The sequence below is a fragment of the Lissotriton vulgaris genome, chromosome 5 (assembly GCF_964263255.1).
Source record: "Lissotriton vulgaris chromosome 5, aLisVul1.2, whole genome shotgun sequence".
Taxonomy (NCBI): Eukaryota; Metazoa; Chordata; class Amphibia; order Caudata; family Salamandridae; genus Lissotriton; species Lissotriton vulgaris.
The window spans coordinates 165,116,382-165,140,784 of NC_141693.1; the positions used below are offsets into that span (position 1 = coordinate 165,116,382).

General features: G+C 42.3%; 1 protein-coding gene across 2 annotated transcripts in view; it reads left to right on the forward strand.

Annotated features, from left to right (window-relative positions):
- ASTN2 (astrotactin 2) overlaps positions 1-24,403 on the forward strand; it is a 2,581,355-nt gene that overhangs the window by 246,547 nt on the left and 2,310,405 nt on the right. The gene's annotated exons all lie outside the window — the stretch shown is intronic.

Here is a 24,403-nt window from a genome sequence, read left to right on the forward strand (position 1 = left end):
GGCAAACTATTCAGCAGATGGTACTTAACACATTGAGATGTATGTCTAGTGATATTCACAGCAATGAGAGGTTATTATTAATCACATAGGGCATGTTTTTTCGGGTGTGAAGACTCTTTAGGTCTCTAATGGCGTATTTTATTAGGCAGCTGTTTTTCACCTAATGTTAGGTAGCTGGGTGCAACTTTTCCAGTTGTATGCTTCAGTTTAGAAAATCAGAGCATTGCTATTGACACACACATAATAATCCCAGCTACCCAAAATGTGATGTGACAAGGCAGAGACTAGTGTTTTCCAAATAAATATACCATTTGCTGTAAAACAAATTATTATACTTAAACTTCCCACGTACTATGTGTTCGACAATCTTTCAGCATGCAAGGCCTGGAGGCCTAGAGTAATAACTCCTCCCTTTTGGACAGCATTGTGGAGAAGTGTGGCTCAGGGTTTAGAGGCGGCAGACCCGGAAGCTGAGATCGACCCTGGACCAGGGTTCAATTCCCCGCCTCGGCGGGTCTTGGGCTAAAAATTCCACAGACTCGATAATTCTCCCTCCGGTGCCTTCTCGACTCACAGGTTCACACTCTGCGACTCTGGGCAATAGCTTGCTTAATCTCCACAACGGCCCCTTGCAGCGGGATGCCTGGCTTTCACCTTGTGGATACCCTGCCGGGGCTATCTCACAGGGGAATACCAGGACGGGTTCTTTAAGCAAGCGCTGGGACACCCACTGCGGGTAGCTGTGCGCTATATAAGCTCAAATACATTTACATTTATATTTGAAATTAATTGCAATGGCCTAATTATTTAGAGGATTTACCTCCCCCAAAAAGTGAAAGCTTTTGGATTGATTGCCATCTGACCATTGAGGTTCAAATTAAGAAATTAGCTGTTTGCTGTTTTTGTCTACTCCGGAACTTAAGAAAGGTTGTGAGTTGGCTCCTTCAAGCCACTTGCAGAACATTGATTCAAGGCTTAGTGTTTTCTTGCCTTGATTATGGCAATTCAGTCTATCTTAGAAGCCCTCAGTATGTGATCAAGCGCCTACAAATTGTCCCGAATGTGCAGCCTGCATTCTCCAAAAGTTCCCAAGCATCACCCGGTTTCATCATCCTTGGCAGGGTTACATCGGCTGCCGGTTCTCAAGAGAATCAAATTTAAATACCTCTATCTGGCCCCATCGAGTGATTTATAATAAATGTTCTCCTCTGATTCAGCAGTTGCTAACCCCCTACTGCCCCAAAAGATTGCTACACTCCACACATCAGAGACTCCTTGCTGTTCCAAAAATAAAGAAATCCAGAAGTGGGGAGGGGGGGTTGGGGGGGCGTTTGCTTACCTGGCACCAGAACTCTGGAACTCACTGCTTCTAGCCCTGAGGATGACCAAGGAAGAAAATAAATGCAGGAAATTACTCAAACCCTATATTTTTGAATGAAGGGCTGCCTGAACCTCTATGTGTCAGGCTTGATCTTAGCGCTGGGAGGCCCACTGGGTAGCCATTCACTTTACAAATCCTTAGCATAGCATAGCATAGAGTATTTGATGGCAGAGTGAAAATATATTAGACCTACTTCTGCTGCTGTTGCCTAGTTGGCAAGTGCAGGTCAGTTTATGCAACTCTCACACCTTTGGAAGGTGACAGCCATCTGTGATGTGTTAAAAGGACTTCAGCCCCTGCTTATATGCCTCCATTATACCCCGAAAGCAATGTTGGAGACTTAGACATTGTTCTTCAAAATAGGAATTCAGTTTGATAGTACCCAAATATGATGATATATTTCATGAGCTCTATGTGTTCTTTTTCTGTCTTACTGTCTTTTGAAAATGTAATAAAAAATCTGAACAAATAAGAGGAGTACCTTTCAGATTTTCTATGGGAAACCGCATATTTTTTATTCTCTCATATTTAAGGGAGCAATTTCCGTTACACCAGTTAAACTTGATGTAATGTCAATAATTTTGCATTACGCTTTTTTAAGGCGTAATTCCTGAAATTACTTGTTGTGTCATGTTGCATTGGCAAAGAACATGTTTTGATAGCCCACGAGAACAACTCGAGCAACCACCAAGCAAGTGGCTTGTGTTTTTAGCACATTCTTTTTTTTTTGAGTGGAATGAGTCAGGACACGTGTGGCACTAAAAATTAGCAATAAAATGCCGGTTTTCCATTTCATGTAGATACAGGTAATTTTGCATAATTTCCCCAAAATTATTTGTGTTTATGCAAATTACGCAAATATTTTCACACCCTTAATTTAAAATAGCTTTGACAAAATGTAAGTCACTAGGAGAAAACGAAGTCCACATTTCTGCACCACAATTGTGTACTTTGTGCTCAGATGTTGGATGGCTTCGCTGTGGAAGAATACATTTTTGATATTTTCTTCGCATGAAAGGGTCTTTGTCTTTCTTGAAAGCTGTAAAATCAGGCCCACTGTCGTCAGACTAGGTTTCTTCAGTGTAAAATCACAGAGGCTTAAATGAAAACTTCCAAGCCATGGCTATGTTCTAAAACTCTGTGGGCCCGATTTATAAAGTTAAAGTGAGATGAAAGTCTAACTTTACGACTTTCGGTATTCACATAAGGCATTTACTGCTCATAAATGCCCTTTGTGAATATCGAAAGTCGTAAAGTTAGACCTTCTTTTCACTTTACCTTTGTGAATCGAGCCCTACGTGTTTTTTTTTATTCTGGTTTTCATTTTGGGGTCTCTTGAAAGAGTATTCAGGGAGTTATTTTAAAATAGATTCCTTTACTGTTTGAGTGAATGTATGATTGTCGGCCTGTCCAGGGGAAGTCCCTGTAGTTAAGTCATTGGAATGAATTGGTCAGTCTGCTGATCTTATAAGGCATGTATTGTGGAAAAAATATTTCTTTCTTTGCCTTTTCCAACATATTGTGGCATTTGGTTCTGAAAACCGACAGAAAAAAACTACTGGCAAAGAATAAATGACAGGCTTTAATGCGACAGTGTATGTAAATACAGGCATTCAAAAATGCTATTTCGTGTGTTGCATGCACAAATGTTATTTATCGCATTAAAGCCAGCCATTCTGGCTTTTACAATGCTGAGGAAAAACTAGCAATAAAAGGATGATTTTCTGTACATGTTGACACACAAGATAAATACTTGAATACGATAAACAGAGCCTTTATTTAGTATATTGTTTAGATATAAAGTAGTCCCACATTTATACCAAGGGAAGCCCTTACTAGGAGGAATGATATACTGATAGACCAAGGATCCCTGGTCAGCTGAGGTAGGTACCTTAAGCCAAATAGGGACCCGCGTACCCACATCAGGGAAAGGAAGGACACCTTCTGAGATAGCCCCGCTCACTCCACTGGTAGCTTGGCACGAGCAGCCAGGCTTATCTTCAACGATTTACAAAAGGGGGTGGTGATGAACAGAGTGTCTGAGTTAAACAGACCACTCTTACCCAGTCCAAAGATCAGGGCTTGATCCATCACCGTTATTTATCTCACTGCCCCATCCCAGCTCAGAACCTGGCTATATGCAAATCAGTCTGTCCCTGGCCCAGTGCATCATGGGAACAGGGCAGACTAAACTACCAAGCCAATTCTTCACCAGAAAGGAGACAAGCTACCGGGGACCGGTTTCTGGCATTTCAGCCTTCTTCGGCCCGGCTTGCTTGAATCCTGATGGAGCAGTGAGAAAGGGACTCATGTCTGAGTATACCCTGCCACACCTATAGTGGCCAAAAACGATTTACAAAAGGGGTGGTGATGAACAGAGTGTCTGAGTTAAACAGACCACTCTTACCCAGTCCAAAGATCAGGGCTTGATCCATCACCGTTATTTATCTCACTGCCCCATCCCAGCTCAGAACCTGGCTATATGCAAATCAGTCTGTCCCTGGCCCAGTGCGTCATGGGAACAGGGCAGACTAAACTACCAAGCCAATTCTTCACCAGAAAGGAGACAAGCTACCGGGGACCGGTTTCTGGCATTTCAGCCTTCTTCGGCCCGGCTTGCTTGAATCCTGATGGAGCAGTGAGAAAGGGACTCATGTCTGGCTTATCTTCAAGGCAAAGGTTTAAAGTATTTGCAACCACGCTCACAGCAACCCAATGATGGCACCACAAATAGACTCCACACGAGTTTTATCAAAACAAGTATGAATTTATATAAAAAGATATGCGATAAGACCACCCAATATCAATCCAACCTATGAATATGTGCACTATTTCTCCTGGCCAGTTGTTAGGTCAGCCAGCCCTTGTAAGTTCTGGCAATATTAATGAGCACTTCTAAACTTCCCTCGCGCTGAAGCTGCAAAACGCGATATCGTTACTCTGGCATTCTACATCTTAAACTCTGCCATTGAACTATGCCCATAGCTATTTAGGAGGAAAGGTGTGTGTACCTTAGCGATCCATTCCGTCCCCCAGACAACGAGCAGCCTACTTGCTCGGACCTTCTCTGTGGGTGTGGCCGATCTAAGGGCCGTCATCTGCGGGGACTGGGTGATTTAGGACAGCGGCCATCTTAGTGAGGGCTCGCTGGGAACGTCGCTCGGACGACGGTATAAAAACATACGTATATGGCTCTGCGCAGCGGACGCGCATTGCGGGCGCGCCGATCGCGTGCCGGAGTCAAGCCAGAGTCCAGCCCGTCTGCACCCATCCGCGAACGAACGGGGCGCGGGGCGGGACTCCACAGTCCATGCTCCTCTTTACCTACAGAGACACTCAATAATAAGAGACATCGCCGCCACTATTCTAAATCTGACCTCTTGAAACTTGGTAAGTCAATATCTCGTAACTGTATGCACTCTATTGACCCGGAGTCTTTACCCGCGCAGTGCAATATATGCCATCAACCTCTTCCAAGTTAACCTTGACTTCTAATAAAACGATGAACCTCAATTTGTTATTACTCAATTGCAGGTCTATGCCTAAACATAAAACAGAAATCTATGATCTCCTGATTAACGAAGACCTTGACGCCATGTTTCTCACCGAAACATGGCTAGACGAAGCTTCCTCCCCGGATATCTTAGAGGCTATCCCTAACAACTACAGTCTCCCAAGAATCGATCGTCAAAGACAACGGGTGGGGACTGGCAATGATTTGCAAAGAAGAATTAGAATGTACATTAACTGAACTAAATATCACTGACAGTGAGTGTGGTAGATTTACCATTAAACTAGATGCTACCACCACAATCACTGGTTTACTTATATATAGACCCCCTGGAGCAGCGGTGTCCTTCTGTAGCCAACTCATTGAACTGGCCACTCAGCTCGCCATCAGACACAAAAATGTCATCATCCTTGGCGACCTCAACATACATCTAGAGGATAGCCACTCCAAGGAAGCTCAGCTCCTATTGAATGCTTTTAACTCGGTTGATCTTAAACTCCTCTCCACTCTGCCCACCCATCAACAAGGACATTTATTAGATCCTATTTTTGCTAACTGGGAAGGCATTAACACCTCGCCTCCCATCCCACTAATATGGTCTGACCACAGTATGGTGCCGTTTAAGATAGCTAGAAAACACATCAATAATACCCATGCCAAACCGCCACCTTACAGACGCCGTAATTTTAAAAAATGCACTCCTGAACTTTTCTCACATGAACTAACTGAGCAACCTCCTTTAACGGGAAGCTCCCTACAGGAGGTATGGGATAACTTTGAATCTTGGCTAACTAAAGCTTTAGACAAAATTGCTCCATGGACCACTTAACCACCAGCCAGACAATCCAAAAACACCCCATGGTTCTCAGAGAAACTTAAAAATGCTAAAGCCCTATGTAAATCCATAGAACGTAAGTGGAGGAAAAACTATACCCCGGAACATAAAGAAAACTATAGAAGCGAACTGAAAAAGTAGCAGAAATCGGTAAGATTAGAAAAAAGTTATTATTACAAAAGCAGAATTGTGGAATCTAGGAACCCTACGAAGGAGCTAGTTTGTATCTACAGAGAAATTACCATTCCTTCACGCCTGGATACCAAAGACACCTACTCCACGGAGATATGCGACCAGATAGCGGATTTCTTCGTGGAGAAGGTAGAAAAAATCCATGCTACCTTCTCTAGTAGCACTAATATAGTTAAAAACAATGTAGACAATCTAGGCTCCCTCTCTTCTAAATCCCTCCTCACCAACTTCAGGACCCCTAACAAACAGGACTTAATGAAAATTATTAATGGAATTTGCTCAGGCTCCCCCTTGGATGCCTGTCCCCCGGAACAATGTAAAGCGGTCATGGAAAACATATTACTAAATCAAATTAGTAACATGATCACCTTATCGTTCCAGGAAGGCCACGTCCTGAAAAACTGGAAATCTGCCCAAGTAATACCCTTAAAAAAGAAACCAAATATCCCAATCTCTCAGCTCCAAAATCTTAGGCCGATCTCGCTTCTCCCTTTCTGTGCCAAAATCATAGAAAAGGTGGCCAATTTACAACTCATGGAGTTTCTGGAGAAAGAATCTCTCCTCCACCCCTCTCAGTCAGGGTTTAGATCAGGCCATTCAACCGAATCAGCAGTTTTGTATTCAACCGAACAGATCCGGAAGATGGTGGATGAGGAAGAGACAGCAGCGTTGGTCCTATTGGACCTAAGTGTAGCGTTTGATACCGTGCTGCACTCAACGCTGCTGTCTCGACTCTCAGACATGGGAGTAAAAGGCCTAGCTCTCACCTGGTTCCAGTCCTACCTCACTGACAGAACGTTCCAACTTCATTGCCCACCCTTTAAATCATCGCCTCGCAGTGTCAGCCATGGGGTTCCACAGGGCTCTAGCTTGAGCCCTACTTTATTTAACATCTACATGGAACCCCTGGCACACATTGCGGAGGAATTTGGAGTGGGCATTGTCAGCTACGCTGACGACACTCAGTTGGTGTTCAAACTAACTCCAGACAGCAGACCAACTTCTCCAACTGTATGTCAGTGATAGCGACTTGGATGAATACTAACTGCCTCCGTCTAAACGGAGACAAAACAGAGGTACTGATAGTAGGTAAAGCTGTCTCTGCTTGGTCCCATGCTTGGTGGCCTAGCGAACTAGGGGAATTACCCATGCCCGTGGAGAAAGTGAAAAATCTAGGCGTCATGCTGGACGCCGACCTCTCAGGGAAAGCCCATGTGAATAAGGTGACAAGCAAATGCTTTAGCACTTTAAAAGTACTTCGCAAAGTACTTGACCTCTTGCCGACCGAAGCGAGAAAACCCATAGTTCATGCTTTAATATCCCCTCACTTGGACTATGGTAATGTTCTCTTGTTAGGTCTAAATCAGAAGGGACTGCACCAACTACAATGTATACAGAACTCAGCAGCACGACTGGTGCTCGGTCTCCCTCGGAAAACATCTACTAAAAACGCGCTTGCTAAACTTCACTGGCTCCCTATTAAAGAGAGAATTATATTTAAGACTCTCTGCTATGCTCATCGCATTGCCCATAATAAAGGCCCCAGCTACCTGAAAAGTCTCATCACCATTCACCGTCCCATCAGCGATCTGAGATCGTCGGGCATGATGCTATTTAAAGTCCCTCGCATCACAAAAGCTAAAATGGGAGGAAAATCCTTCCGTTATCTGGCCACTAAGTTCTGGAATGCTCTGCCAATCCACTTGCGGATGGAGCCCTCCGAAATGAGATTCAGAGCCAAACTGAAAACCCACCTTTTCCCTAAACCCTAACTTTTTGTCATCTCACAGACCAAGTTCCTCTGGATGGGTTTGCATTTTGCAGTTAGCGCGGGGACACACAGTTTTGTGTAGCCAGGCGCTCAATAAATGCTTTATTATTATTATTATTATTATTAAACATTCCACTGTAATCCTAATACCATGTTATGCAGTTTGTAATGCTAGAATCAGGCACTTTTGTAATGTAAAAATAATGCAATGCGTAACACAATAATCTGGCACTTTACAATGTAAAAATAATACAATGTGTAACTCAACAATCAGGCAATTAGCAATGTAAGAATAATGCAATGTGTAACACTATCAGGCAATTTCCATTGTAAGAATAATACAATGCATAATACAACCACCATGTACTTCGTTATACAGAAATAAGGCAATGCGTAATACACTTATCATGTAGTTTGTTATGCAGGAACAATGCAATGCGTCATATGACAATCCAGTAGTTCGTTATGTAGAAATAATGCCATGTGTCACACACTAATCAGGTAGTTCGTTAAGCAGGAATAATGCAATGCGTCATACACTAAGCAGGTACTCCGTTATGCAGAAATGATGCAACGTGTAATACGACAATCAGGTACTCCGTTATGTAGAAATAAGATAAGGCGTAATACACTCCGGCACCGATCACGGTGCCTTAGGCGGTCCCTCCGCCACTTCTTCTGACTCACAGTCAGCCTCTGTCAACAGTTGCCCCCAACACGGGTATAGTGTAACAGAAAGTGAAGCTCCGCACTCTGGCCTCGGTACTGCCACTGCCTTGGCAATACAGGAGCAATACGAGGCCGAAGCAGAGGCTCGCCCTGCTGGAATGAGAGAGAGGCCGAGAGCGTCTCCCTCCGAGCCCGCACCCCGCCCCAAGAGTTGAAACACATTACCTGGGGGGCACAAACTCACTCTCCTCTCCTCGTCCAGCGGCTTGGGCCTCCGATGCAATCTTTGTGAGATGGCAACGCCGGCTCGGGCCGGCAACTAAATTCCTCTGGGGCTGCCGGTCCGGGCAGCTACTGCTACGAAGATCTCAGGCTGCCACAGGGCACACGCACACAATGTCACTGAGACTCCCTTGAGCTTCAGGAGCACAATCACTGGGCATTACACACTAAGGTCTCAGGCTGCACTAAGAACACATTCACAGTGTCGCTGAGACTCACTTTAACTCCGGGTGCACATTAAGAAGGCAGTCCTCACGAAGGTCTCACGCTGCATAAAGCACACGCACACAGCGTTGAAGAGACTCACTTGGATTCCAGGTGCACGATGACAAGACAATCCTCACAAAGGTCTCACGCTGCACAAAGCACACGCACACAGCGTTGATGAGACTCACTTGGAATTCGGGTATGCACAATAACAAGGCAATCCTCGTGTAGGTTTCAGGCTGCAAAAAGCACACGCACACAGCCTCGCTGATCCTTGCTTGTACTCCAGGTGCCCACAATCACAGGGCACGGCTTATGAGATCTCAGGCTGCAACAAGCACACACACACAGCGTCACTGAGACTCTCCTGGAAATGTGCGTGTTCCTGTGTTTCCGCAACAGGGAGCCAGCTCACCTCGGGCCCTTGGGGATAAGTTACTTCAGAACACAGCACAGCAAAGTCCTTTCAAGCAGGGGGACACAGCACACAGCAAAGTCCCTTTAGCTTTTCCTTGGTTGAACAGCAAACTGCAGGCCAGCCCCAGAACACACAGAAAGGGTCAGTCCTTTCCTTGAGTCTCTTCAGTTGTTTCTTCCTTGTCAAACGTTCCTCTTGACTGCGAAGTAGCTCAGTCTTGTTCAAACTTGATCAAGCCACTCTCCATAGTTCAGGGGCTTCATCTCTCATAGTTATACCCCTCAATGACTTTGAAGTCTTTGTGTTCAGGGGGGCACTGACCCCTGTTCAAACCAGTTCTGGATGCCTCCCTGCCAGTGACACCTTCTTTCTGGATTAGTGGGGATCTGAATTCTCAATCAGTCAGCAGGAGATGGGACAATTGTTTTATAGCAGCAACCCAGGCCTCTTCACCTCTAGGGGCTACTCCTCCCCCTACACTCCAGATGCAGGTCAGCCGGTTGCTGTCTCACCTCCTCCCCTGGGTCAAATCATTTCCCAGATCCTATCACTTTCAAATCCAGTCAATCCACAACCAGGCAGAGACACACAGAAATGTTAGAGCACAAAAACCCAGCCACTTCTAAAAGAGTGGCTTCTAAACACACAATGCAAACACCACCTTCATAAAAAAGATGTGTTATTACATTGTGAGTTCAGGCATACTAAACTTCACCTCTCCAACTTAAGCCTTTCGGAAGATAGGCTGGAAAATATGTTACACAGCCTTCACATTCTATCCTGTGGGCAAGATGGCCTTTCAACAGTGAAAAACGAACTGGAGATTATTTCACTGTCAGGACATTGTACACACCTTAGTACATGCCCTTCCTTTCACATGCACTGCACCCTGCCCAGGAGGTACCCTGGACCTACCATAGGGGTGTCTGATATGCATAGAAGGGGAAGGGTAAGGTCTGGCAAGTGGGTGCACTTCTCAGAACAACATAGCAGTTTAACAAACTGGGAGTAGGCACTGAAATGGCAGGCGTGAGTTTCCTTTTTAAGGCTACTTGTGTGGGTGGCACAACTAGTTCTGCAGGCCCACTAGTAGCATTTGCATTACCATGCCAGGCACACATAGTGCACTTTTCTAGGAACTGTACTAGTAAGGCAAACATACCAATCATGGACAACCATTTACCATTGCACTTTATACAGGGAGCACATGCACTTTGACACTGTTTAACAGTGGCAAAGTGTCCAAAGCATCTAAGTTGGCAACACCATGTCAGAAAAGAGGTCTAGGGGGAAAGCAAAAGGTTTAGGAAACTTTAGCCAAAAAGGGCCAAGTCCTACATATACCGAACATCCAACATCATGAGGTGAATGATACTTCTGTGGGTGGAGGCAAAGCAGATTGTACATATTTTTAAAGAACTAGTAACAGTAAGGGCTTGGTTTAGCATTTGGCATTCGGGCATCCTCTGCCAGCTGCCGGAGGTCCCGACGATCACATTTTGAAATGTCCTTCAAGCAGGTGGACTTTTCAAGCACTAACTGGAACAACCATCAATGTATTGTAAAATTGCTGTACATGACAAAACTGTATGGCAAAGTTAAAGTTTTAGTTTATTTTCAAAAACATAACGCCAAAGCTTGATTTTGGTTTTGAAAAACAAAACAAAAACAATGCCCCCTGGCCATAGGAGTTTCTTGCCACCATGGTTTTCCTGGCAGTGCCGGGCAGTGAAAACTGACATGTATGCCCACCCACCTAAATTAGTTGGGCGGACATAGAGGTCACCCGCTGTAGGCCATTACTCCATCGGGCCATCGGAGGGGTGTAACCACATTGGAGAGAGAGTCTCCACCGTTGTTACACCAAATGTTCGCTCGCCCATTTTAAATGCGGAAGGGCGGACTATTATGCTGGCAGAAAGTGGGCTCTGTTGCCATTGCAAGAGCGTAACATTTCCACCAACATGTAAATCGGCCCTTAAGTCTAGCAGGCAGATGCACTGTCAAGCTAGACACAATGAGGAACACCTTGCATTTAGAGATGTGAACCCAACATTAATCGAGACTTTACAATCACTGCACTCCGATCATACCACGGTGGGGTACAAATGGACTTGAAAGAGAATGACTGAGGTGTTTGTAACCACAAGGAGGTGAGAAAGTGCTGTATACTGGCCCCCGCTCTGTCTAACCTTTTCTTTAATGACCTAAGTGGTGAGCTACAAAAGATCAAAGCTGACATTCAAGTAGTTGTGTGCAGTGGAGTGCCAGTGTTATAAAATATTGATGCATTGCTGGCAGGCACAGGAAACACGCTAGATAAGCTTTTAAAAGGTTTACCGGGCTATTGTGCGTGAACTATACAAACACTATGCTGCTGGGTAAAATACGAACCCTCCAAATACAGGTTCACAATTGGCTACTCTTCAGCAATCACCAATCGGTAGGAGTAGTGCAGGAATGCTGTGCACTAATTTTACTCTGTTGTATGCTCCTTGCTATCTTCTTAGGGATATTCCCACTCAAAATGAAGGGTAAGGTGTAGAATTGGAGTTACCACACATGATTTCTGCAATTACCCTAGTTTTAGACTCGTTTTTCCAAAGGAAACGTTAGCCAAACATTACATGTAAGAACAAATTTGATTATCACAGACGCTTTTACACAGAAGCTTTTACTGTATTGGCCAGAAGGCTTAATGTCTGTTCTAAAGAGACCTGAGATGCTGGCCTTGTTAAATAATGCACCTTTGTACTGGTGGAAAATCTCTTTTATAAGTCCCTATAAGTGCGCCACTCCAGCCAATTATTTTGCTTTAGAACAGAGCTGCTGATCCGCTGTTGATCCAATTAGCAAAAAATTAGCAAATTTTTATGGGGAGGTATGTGACCTTAAACGGGTGCAAATTCATTAATGTTTTTAATTTGCAGAGGCTTGGTGGATTATGCCAGTACATCTGGGACAGTGTCAGGTTTCTGGGTGTGGTCCTATGAAACATTTGTAAATTCAATTTCCTGACGAGCCAATACAGAGATATACATTAGCTCATGAGAATATCTGCCAAGCTTGTGAAAATTCAATTCACTTCTTTTTCCTTCAAGGGGAAATTATTTTTCCAAATGGAGAAACCGCTTCAACCCTATCCACTGATTTTGGCCGTTTTTCTTCTCTTTCTGACACTAGAAACAAATTTACTTCATCCTTTGTCAAAGGGGCATTTATTAAATTTACCATAATATTAAAGATGTAGAGAGAAGGTTCTGGCGGTTCAGTGGGCTGATGCATCCACTGTAGGAATATTCGAATTACTCAGCCTTTTATCTTTGGGAGAATAGTAAGATGAGTATCAGTGTGTTTGGTATTTGCCTTTGGCCACAGAAGAGTGTCATTTGAAATGAGCCCTCAAAGATCTATGTCCTTAGATTGTGTTTGTCTGTTGTTTTAGCTCCTGAGAATGTATAAAGACCCTGCTCATTCATTAGAATATCGAAGATAAAAGAACCTTTCTGCAATGTGGTTTGTCTAAAAATAATCTGTAGAACAAATTAGGACAGAAAGATGCCGGTCTACCCTTGAGGCCCAATCTGGTTTCGGGAGTGTGAATTTAGTCTCCCTGGAAATTAAGACTGGAGTACTTTGCAATATCACCCAGTGCAATGCCTGGTGTGTCTTGGGGCCAGATGTATCAAAAGGTTTTGCCCATTCTGTGTCTATGGGGAAATGTGTTGATACATATGGCCCTTGGTTCCTTATATTCTTGCATCACTCTCTGTGTGTTTGTAATCTTAGGGTGTGAAAAAGTATTGGATTGGGGTCATATGTTGACAGAAATCTACATACATTATGCTTCTGTTAAGGCAATAATTGGCACAATTACACGTCAGGCTAGAAAAGCGGCACTGGACATGTAAAGTCTTGTTTTCAACTTTCATGTGTTACCCAATACTATCTTGGTATGTCTTTTTTAAGTCTTAATGATGTAATTTGTAGTAGCTATGCTCAGACTATAAACTTTCTTTTTATAACTTGTCGGTTTGGAATTTGTAAATGTGGTCAATTGCTTTGAACCTTTGTTTTGAAATCTTAAAATGACCTACTTAATTCAGCAAAAATGTTTTTCTTGGTTCCCTAACAAAGTTCTTTCATATTTCGGCATTCCGTGGAATATTCCGGGAAGTGTCAATTTGTAATTCTACCTTGAGCATCTCTTGGTTTTAGGTTCTTGTTGTTAAATTGACAGACTTCGGTATTGCTTTTTGAATTTGTTTTGTGAAGCTTTGTTAGATTGATTATTTTAAATACTCTTTTCCTTTGTGTATATGAATATTCAAAATTTTGAAGCGTTTTCACCTTATTTGAAAAACATTTTTTGTTTATTTTGGTTCTTTTACATTGTGATGTGGTTGAAAACAAAATGCACAAGGGTCATAATTAGGGTAAAGAAAAAGGTATGTGATTAGTCGTGGAGTGTTAATCTGCAATGGGGGAATATGTTCTCGAACAATATGTTGTTTCTTCTTTAGGTAAACTATGGCCTTTTGTTGGGACTGCTAATGTGAGTGCTCACAACGAATGCATCTGATTCATTTAGAGCCCCAAATTTACTGTCAAATGAAAGAAAAAAAGTCCAATGCGCTTTACAAGAATTTAAATATTTCCACGTGTAGCAGAACACATAATCCGGCAATATTTTCAGCCTTTGAAAGTAAATCTTTTCGTGGTGGTTGGTGTAAAACTATTACACACGAGATACCACAATAATTTATTACGTTGCTTCTTATTAGGTTTTTTGCTGCTAAGATGTTTTAGATAGGGCACTTGCTATTCCTACGTTCCACTGCGATGATCTTAGTGCCGTGTTTACGAAAGGCGACTATTTAATGAGACACCGATAATGTGTTGGGTAGTGTCATCTCCTGGGGTTATGCTTCTACGATGGGATTGCTTTTGGCTCTTTATCTGGAAAGGGCAATGCGACAGATCATATTTCTTTCCTCCGCCATGGCGGGGAGTGAGATAGAGGGGCTTCTTTGACCGATGCGCTTTCCTCAACAAAGCCTTTCTCATTGTCCCTTAGCATGGCCAGACCACAGGCCTGTGCGAATGCTTCTCTGCTCCTACATGAATCATAGTGACAATTCTTTCTTAAGCTAATAGGATCAGTGGATTCTCATGAGGTTCACCAACATTAAAATGCAATAGATTAGCTTGTGTTCACCTGAACTCTCACAAAATACCAATTAGCTGCTGAACATAATTTGCAGGGTATAGGAAAGAGAAAAAGGCTGGGTTATTGCAGCTTGCCTACATTAGTAATAACATGTCATAATTTGCTGTTTTTTTTAATACTTTGAGGAATGGCTCTTTTGAAGAAGGTAGCTGCTTTGATTAAGCAAAAGGTCAGGGACAGTTTTGTGTACACTGTAGCTCAGAAGCTGTTTTGTGATAAGAGGCTGTGAGCAGGGACAACTTCTCATTACTGTTACAGGATTTGTCCACGCCCCTTGAGCTTGCCCTTGGCGTATCAGCACCGCCAACAGAGAGTAAGCAAAGGTTAGGGGGGGGATTCTCTTCCGGCCCTAGTCAAAGAAAAGCAAACACTAGCAGGGAAAAATCCACAGGAGGTAATGTGGGGCCGCGGCCTCGGGAATTGTCGAGACGCGTACACATTTCCTGCAGCCCGGAGATCTTTGATGCCTTTCAATATTTAACTCCAGGCAGCTTGTTCTGGCAAACAGCTGAACGAGAAAACACAGTGTCCCTCCCGCCCCCCAGAGTAAGGACGCGGGGAGCAGAGGGAGGGGGTAGGATGGTGCCGAGCAGCCGTTCCTCCACTTTAATATCCGCCCAGTCGCATTAAATCCATCATGTCAGCATAATCAACTTTTATGGGAATCGTCTCGGTTTCCAACCAAATGCATCAGCGCTCTGAGCCTCTTCACTCTGATGGTGATATGACTTGAGGTCTTGAATGAAATGTTTATCTGGGAAGAATCAGTGCCTGGAGGAGTCGATGAGACAGCAGAATTGAGAATGCTATCTTCCTATTTTTGTCTCTCACTTGTCTTTTTCCATCTCCCCACTTCTTTATACTCTCTCTCATTTAAAAAAATATATATATTTTCAATTTCTCTGTCTACTCATTCCTCAGTTTAATATGGATTAAGGGCAGGAATAAAATCTTTATATGGAAAGAATCCCTGTGTAGTCCCTCATTTTGACTGGGCTATTATGTTGGTGCTGTAATATCTCACCAGGGAATAATGATGGGGTTTGAATTTCTCACCAAAGGTTGTATGTTAGAACTTTGACAGCAAAATATAATCTGAGATAATAATCAGGGCCTAACCATCGTACAAAAAGAATTTGCTTCTTTACGTTTACAAATGGAAAGCACACACGAACAGATTTAAAGCAAAATGCTTTATTGTGCAGACCCCCCCTGCACTGACAGACGCGTTTCGCCTACTGGCTTTATCAATGTCAGTTTTTTAGTGCTACCATGGAGGTATTTGAAGTTTACATGCATCACATGATCAGTAATCAAAATTAAAGGCAGACTTAAGCATAATTTTTGAAAAATACATGGCGGAAATCTTAATATATCTTATTTACAAGTGCTGTCCCTGTGTAACATAGTGAAATAAAGTGCAATAGTGCAGATTAAAAACAGGATTACGACGCCACAGTGAGCACAGGACCCATGTCTGGGCATACCCATCCCATTTAGGGTGGCCAATGGAAAAAGAATAAATGATGGAGGGAATGCTAAACAATGTCAAACCTTCACCCCCAGTACAGAGAACTGGTCATAAGTCCATTGTTTCTTTGCTCACTACGCCATTCTATTGAGGACCCAGTCATATGCAAATCAGTCTTGACACTGCTACCCGTGGGAACAGTCCAGCCTTAACTGCCAGGCAAGAGCCTCCCTGGACCTAAAACAAATATTGTAGGGCTGGTTTCAAGGTATCACCTGTCATCAGCCAGGACAGCTTGACTCTGGTGACATGGAGCGCACCGGACCGATGTCTGGGCATACCCATCCTAGTATGGCAGTTTGGGCTGGACTGTCCCCAGTGGCAACATCATCAAGACTGATTTGCATATGGCAGGGTTCAACTGGAATGGAGTGGTGAGCCAAAAGCTTATGGATTTAGGCCCAGATCTCTATACTGGGGGTGAGGGTTTGACATTGTTCAGAATTCCATCCAACATTTGTTCTTTTTGCAGTTGTCACCCTAAGTGGGATGGGTATGCCCAGACGTGGGTGATGTGTTCTCCGTGTCACCAGTGTCAAGCTTTCCTGGCTGGTGAGGGGTAATACCCTGAAACCAGTCCTAGGGTGCTTGTTTATGATCCAGGAGGACCTGGGCCGGCATTTCTGGCTGGACTGTTCCCATGAGGAGCAGGGTCACACCTGATTTGCATAGGACTGGGTCCAAACTGGAATGGCGTGCTAACCAAAGAATTATGGATTCAGGCCCAGATCTCTGTACTGGGGGTGAGTGTTTGACATTGTCCAGCATTCTGTCAATCAATTGTTCTTTTGCATTTATCGCCCTAAGTGGGATAGGTAGGGCCAGAAATGGGTCCCGTGCTCGCTGTGCCACAGAATCAAGCTATCTTGGCTGACGAGGGGTGATACCCCAAAACTGGTCATAGGATGCTTGTTTCTGGGAAGGGAGGTACTGGCCTGGCTGTTTGGGATGGACTGTTCCCATGAGGAGCAGAGTCAAAACTGATTTGCATATAGCTGGATGCAAACTGGAATGGCGTGGGTAGTAAAAAAAACGATGGATTTAGGCAAAGACTTCCGTACTGGAGATAAGTGTTTGCCATTGATCAGCATTCCGTTCATCAATTGTTCTTTTTGCAACCATCAGCAAAAAAATTACATTTAGCCGATGCTGAGAAGCATCAGTCAAAAACATTGGCAAAGCAAATAGGTCTGCATTTACAGATAAAGGTGAGACCTGTTGGGTTTGTCAATTCTAGTTCTACCTTCCAGCATCATTGCATCTTCATATCCATTCCCTCACTTATTCCTTCCTTCACTTTCCCTCTTTGCATGTTCAGTGTTGACCATCTTCTCATAATCACTTTCTCCCACACATTCCTCTACATCCTTTTGTCTCAACTAGCCTTATTTTTCTTGTTTTCTGCACTCCCTCCTCGCCGTTGATGTTTCATGAATCAATCTGTTTGGCTGCTGCCTCTTCTCTTTGTGTGCCAAGTGTATTTTTGGCATCCCTTTTGTTTTCCCTCATGCAGTGTTCGTGTGGGTGAGAGGTCTTGTGGTTTTGTGTTGTATTTTCCCTCATGCAATATGTTCAGCCTGCGTGTTCCCATATTGTACTCTACTGCAGTATGTTGAATTTAAAAAAAAAAAATTGGCAAGGCAGGGGCTGCTTCTTGTCGGGAATGGCATTGAGATGTTCGCTTTTCTACTCTGGCCCATTGTGCAAAAGACTTCAGCCCCTTATGTGGACCAAGGCCAGCCTCTGTTTGCAAGTTCTTTCGTCACATCCTCTCAAATAAGGCCCTGCTTCTACCTGAGCAACTTAGAACGTTTTTATCATTGCCAATTATAGTTGATTTGTAGTCATTTCCAAGCCGCCCACCAATAGTGGGTGCTGTGTAGGGTACACGGACGAGGTGGCTGTCTGACCTGCATGCAATATGAATATTTGAAAAATGTATTCATTAATGTATTTATTTCATGTATTATCAATTTGGTGCACTGCTCTTTCAAGCAATTGCGAATTTTTCGGTGAGTGGTACATGGAGCAGCAGAACAGAGGCTGACCTCTTACATTTTAATCAGTGTATTTTATTGCTTTACATTATTTATATAGTACATTCATGCCACTGGTGTGGCCCTGAAGCATTGTACAAAAATGAAAGAGGGTTGAGTAAGAAAGCAGGAAATAGAAATGAATAGGGGAAAGCAAGCTGGGTTTTGGAGGTGATAGGGCGGGGAGAAGACTCATCGTGCCCCAGAAGGCAATGTTAATACCCGCTGTAGTTACGGAGGGTTGTAGGGCAGCCAGGTAGTTTCCTGAGGAAAATGTAGTAATGGAGTATTTACTGTCTGGTGGGGAAACCTCAGAAGAAGTTGGGATTGCAAAACAGAGAGAAGACAGTTCCTTCACCTAAGTGGGATGGGCAGATGTCTGGTTTGGTCAAGTTAGCTGCTTCCAGATGAAGGGGCAATTACTTTGAAGCCTCTTGAGCATGTAGAGCCTCTATAGACCAAACATATATTGTAACACCCATGTTACATGTGAATGTGTGTTAAGCGGCATTGTTTGGTTGGATCACTGAAAAAATATCGAATACAAAAATATAGACGAAAAAAATATCGAAGTAAAAATATAGAAAGACAAAATATCGAAATCCTATCTACAAACAGGTAAGTACAAAAATATCGAATCAAAAATATCGAATAAATATATACACTTAATAAAAATATCGAATTTATTAAAATAACTTAAAAATAATTTAAAATTAATTAAATATTAACTATAATTAATTAAAACATACTTAAAAATACTTATATACCTTAAATATTATTAAATAATTAATGTAAGTTAAAAAAAATACAACTTGATTTTTTAACAGATATATATATATATATATATATATATATATATATTAACATAATATTAATTAAAAATATACAATATTTTTACTGTAGCATAGCAAGAGGTTAAAATGTATTATTACCACTCCAGCAACTGCTACAGTAGGGTAAACATTGGATAGCGTAGGGGTAAAAATTACTATTCCCACTCCAGAGACTGCAACAGTAGGGAAAGAGTTGGATAGCGTAGGGGTAAAAATGACTATTCCCACTCCAGAGAGTGCAACAGTAGGGAAAGCATTAGATAGCGTAGGGGTAAAAATTACTATTCCCACTCCAGAGGGTGCAACAGTAGGGAAAGCTTTGGATAGCGTAGGGGTAAAAATTACTATTCCCACTCCAGAGGGTGCAACGGTAGGGAAAGCATTAGATAGTGTAGGGGTACAAATTACTATTCCCACTCCAGAGAGTGCAACAGTAGGGAAAGTGTTGGATAGCGTAGGGGTAAAAATTACTATTCCCACTCCAGTGAGTGCAACAGTAGGGAAAGCATTGGATAGCGTAGGGGTAAAAATTACTATTCTCACTCCAGTGAGTGTAACAGTAGGGAAAGCGTTGGATAGCGTAGGGGTAAAAATTACTATTGCCACTGTAATGTAATGTAATGCGTCTTTTATACAGCGCTACTGTCGCTCCAAGGAGCATCTAGGCGCCCATGAGTGACCCAAAGATGTATGAGACGGTCAGACTGCTTATGTTAACTAGTCCAACTATCACACTAGTGCTCTAGCGCTGGTGTCCTGTAGCTTAAAGATCCAGGTTTTCAGTTCCTTTCTAAATTCCTTTTCCCTCTCTATTGCCCGAAGGTGAGGAGAAAGCGTATTCCAGGCTTTTGATCCTAGTGCAGGTAATGATTTACCCCCTTTCGTGCTAAGTCTGAAGGCTGGAACAGACAGCAGATTAGAATTTAAGGAACGTAGGGTACGTGTTGGGTGATACCTAGAAAACGTCTTCCGTAGGTACTTTGGCCCTAAGGAGTGGATGACTCTGAAGGTGATGTTCAATATCTTAAAAAGGACCCTTTTGATTATAGGTAACCAGTGCAAGGTGTTTAAGGCGGCAGATGCTGAAGATCTCTTCGGCCATTTCAGCACCAACCTGGCTGCTGCGTTTTGCACCATCTGTAGTTTGTGGGTAACCACTTTGTTAGTCCTTGCATATAGACTATTACAGTAGTCTATCCTTGATGTTACAAGGGCAACTGTGACTGTTTTTCTAGCCTCTAATGGAAGCAAATCGAAAAACTTCCTTAGTCCCTTGATGATGCCGAAACATGTCTCAGCTACTTTCGGTGCCTGTTGCTTAAAAGACAGGGTGGTGTCAAAATGTATTACCAAGTTCCGGGCCAAGTCAGTGGTGTGAGTCGGTATTTCTGCCTTCTCTGGCCACCATAGTTTGGGCACAAACTCATTTTGTGGGCCCATTGGCATGATCTCAGTCTTGCGCATATTACATTTCAGGTGGTTTGTCCTCATCCAATCGAATGTAGCCGTCAGGCAGCATTTGAGATTTTTTTCCCAGTCCTGAGTGTCTTTATCAAGGACCAGGATCAGTTGGGTATCATCGGCATATGCCACCACATCGATGCCAAATGATGATATCAGCCTGATCAGAGGGGTAGTATAGACATTAAACAATGTCAGGCTCAGACTGGCCCCCTGCGGCAATCCCGTCATTAGGAGTTTCTCCTTTTGTGCAAAATTCACCCCAAGTGACCACTTGTCTCCTGCCACTCAAGAAGTTCTTAATCCATTCCAGGACTGTGCCAGTAATGCCAGATGTTATTAGCCGGTCAATCAGGATGGCATGTGAGACCGTATCGAAGGCCGCCGACAGATCCAATAAGATCAGGACGGCCTTCTTACCCTGGTCCAGACCCATGCGGATGGTATCGGTGGTGAACAGGAGAGCTGACTCGGTAGAGTGCTGTGCTCTAAACCCTGATTGATTTGGGTGCCACGCCTCGCTCCCCTCCAGAAACTTGGTAATCTGTTTGTTAGCAAAAGACTCTGTGATCTTACACAGTACAGGGTGTAATGAGATTGGTCGGAGGTTGGATTATGTGGTGGGGTCGGGCAGTTGTTTTTTCTGCAGCGGTTTAACCGCCGCTAGTTTCCATTCTGGAGGTATGTTGGCTGTGGCCAATGAAATGTTTACAATTTCATTTATCACTGGAGTAGCTACCTCCACAATCAAGTGTAGGAGCATAGGGGGGCATGGGTCAAATGGTGAACCGGAATTGGCCGCGAGTATTGCCCGATGAGTCTCCTCCAAACTGATTGTCCGAAAGGTCGCCAGCTGGTCCGCTGCATGGTTCCCCTCGCGGCTACCATCTTCTGACTGTAGGACAGGGACTGCGAAATCCTTCGTAAGTCCCTGTACTTTCTCCTCGAAGAAATCTACAATGTTATTACAGAGACTCTCTGAGGGCGGGATTTCTTGCACTAATATTTTGGGCATATTAAAGCAATTTACAATCTTAAAGATAGCTTTTTATTTGTTACTGGCAGTCTCTATCGCTGCCGTATAAAACTTCAGTTTAGCTTTTTTGATCAGTGCATGATATGCGCTCCTAGCTGTTTTATATTTCCTGCGCTCCTCATCGCAGTAGCTTTTCCGCCATCTACCCTCAGCTTTCCGTACCTCCCCTTGTTTTGCTTTAAGCAGTCGGTCAAACCACGGAGCTGATTGTCTCTTTTGACCAGTCCTATTTCTTTATCTTGCCACTCCAGAGAGTGCAACAGTAGGGAAAGCGTTGGATAGTGTAGTGGTAAAAATTACTATTCCCACTCCAAAGGGTGCAACAGTAGGGAAAGCGTTGAATAGCGTAGGGGTACAAATTACTATTCCCACTCCAGAGAGTGCAACAGTAGGGAAAGCGTTGGATAGCGTTGGGGTAAAAATTACTATTCCCACTCCAGTGAGTGCAACAGTAGGGAAAGCGTTGGATAGCGTAGGGGTAAAAATTACTATTTTCACTCCAGCGAGTGCAACAGTAGGGAAAGCGTTGGATAGCATAGGGATAAAAATTACTATTGCCACTCCAGTGAGTGCAACAGTAGGGAAAGCGTTGGATAGCGTAGGGGTAAAATTTACTATTCCTACTCCAGAGAGTGCAACAGTAGGGAAAGCGTTGGATAGCGTAGGGGTAAAAATTACTATTCCTACTCTAGTGAGCTCAACAGTAGAGAAAGTAAATATTTAACATATTAATAAATATGAATTAAATATCAAAACCAATAAAAAATTAATTAAAAGTAAATACCAATTTAATACAATATAATAATTAATCAATTGAAAAAATATTAATTATTGAAATTCATTAACTATTAATAAAAATTAATTACCAATTTACAATTAATTAATAAAAGAAATTACCAATGAATTCAAAATAAATACCAATCGATAAATTAAACATTTAATTAATTACAATTAAATAACTTCCCACCCTATTCCCCTATAAACCCACAACTTGCTACAGAAAATAAATTAATTAAATTCACTTACTTATCAATTAATCCATTAATAAAAATTATTTACCAATTAATAATGAATTGATTACCAATTGAAAATTAATTACTTTTTTTTCCAAAATAAATACCAATATATAAATTAAAGTATTTAATTAATCAAAATGAAATTACTTCCCACCCTATTCCCCTATAAACCCACAACTTGCTACAGAAAATAAATTAATAGAATTCACATAATTATCAATTAATCAATTAATAAAAATAATTATCAATTAAGAATTAATTAATTTTCAATTAAAAATTAATTAACAATGTATTCAAAATAAATACCAATAAATAAATTAACATATTTAATTAATTATAATTAAATTACTTCCCACTCTATTCCCCTATAAACCCACAACCCGCTACAGAATTAAATTACGCAAAAAATAAATAACATAAAATTAATTACTGAAAACAAATTACAAAAAAATATACACTTTGCACACATATACTAACATACAAAACACTTTAAAAAATTCGATATTATTAAAAATTCAATAATTTTAATAACCTATATTATATACTTCGATATTTTGACTTTCTATATTTATAAACATCGATATTACGTTACTTACCTTAAAAACGATATTTTTGATTACTATATTCTGTCCATTCGATATTTTGTCCATTCTATATTTTGAAGTCGATATTTGTGTAATTTGATATTTTGTACTCGATATTTTGTCTGTATACCGTTTGGTTGGTCAAATATATATGATTTATTTATTTGTATTGCGCAGCTACAACCCTAAGGCGCCAATGTCGGCAACAATACAGAATTAGAAGGACACTGCACCACCCAGAAAATAAAAAGGAGGTGGACATTTTATTATCTTTAACATGGGATTCAATTAAAAGAGAACCTCACTACAGGGAATTGGTCGTGTATTGAATATTTATATCAATATAGATAGAAATAATAGAGGCAGCTTGGATCCAGACACTCATCATCCTCGGGCCCAAGCTAGCCAAGCTTTCGTCCACAATTACAGCTAAGTATTCGAGGTCTCGCCTCTGTCCCTGTTCTTTTAGTCAGAACTCTAGCCTCAGTAAATCCATGTTCTTTTTGCCAGAATTATTTCTTTTTGAAAATATAGTGGAATTAACATTGCTTTGATACACTGAATAGTGCTATACTTAACACTGAATTAATTTAATATTCAGGACACTTTATATGGCAGAACATTACAGGGTATGGCCATTGTATAATTTATAAACGAATGAGTGTCAGTGCCCACAGCTCTGTTTAGAAGCCCATTGCTGGTGCAATTAAATGTCGGCACACCCAATACCATGGTATGTAGTTTTCAATTCACCTCAGGCCTCTTTAATCTACTTTCCCAACTATGACCTAGACCACAGAGGCAGACACTCCCTGCCTCTTAATTACATGCTTGCAGATTCCTGATTTCTCCCTTTATGATGGTTTTTCCATCTTTGTCTTCCTCTGATTTTCTGCTTTGGTTGTTTTTACGTCTCTTGCTCTCAGTAAAAGTCCAATTTGGCAAAATAAAAAGTGAGCACCGGTGGCTCCCACCGACATCCATTGGCTCAATTTAAGCACTAGGCATAGCCTGTTTTATACAGAAGAAGCCTTCCACCTCCATTCCACTATTTTTGCTTGTTCCCTCTCCTCTAGCCCATTTCAGGTCCCAGGACCTCATCTAACCCTCTCCATTTCTCCAATGGTGCATCCTGCAGCCCAGCAGTGTTCATAGTTAGGGAGCAGGAGGGTCTAGTGAAGACTATCGAAGGGGGTAAGGGGTGGACATTGTAGTCTAGCTCATCACACTCTTCGATCCTGACCATTCATTGAATGTTTAGTCTTGAACCCTCTTTCAAGACATACCTACCACTGTTCATAAATGATTGTTGAGTGGTGTAGGGTATCCCGCTTACAGACCATGTGAGAGTGGGCGGGTAATTTCACCTGGTCCCTTTCCTCCAAGCCTATTAGCAATCTATCGATTCTT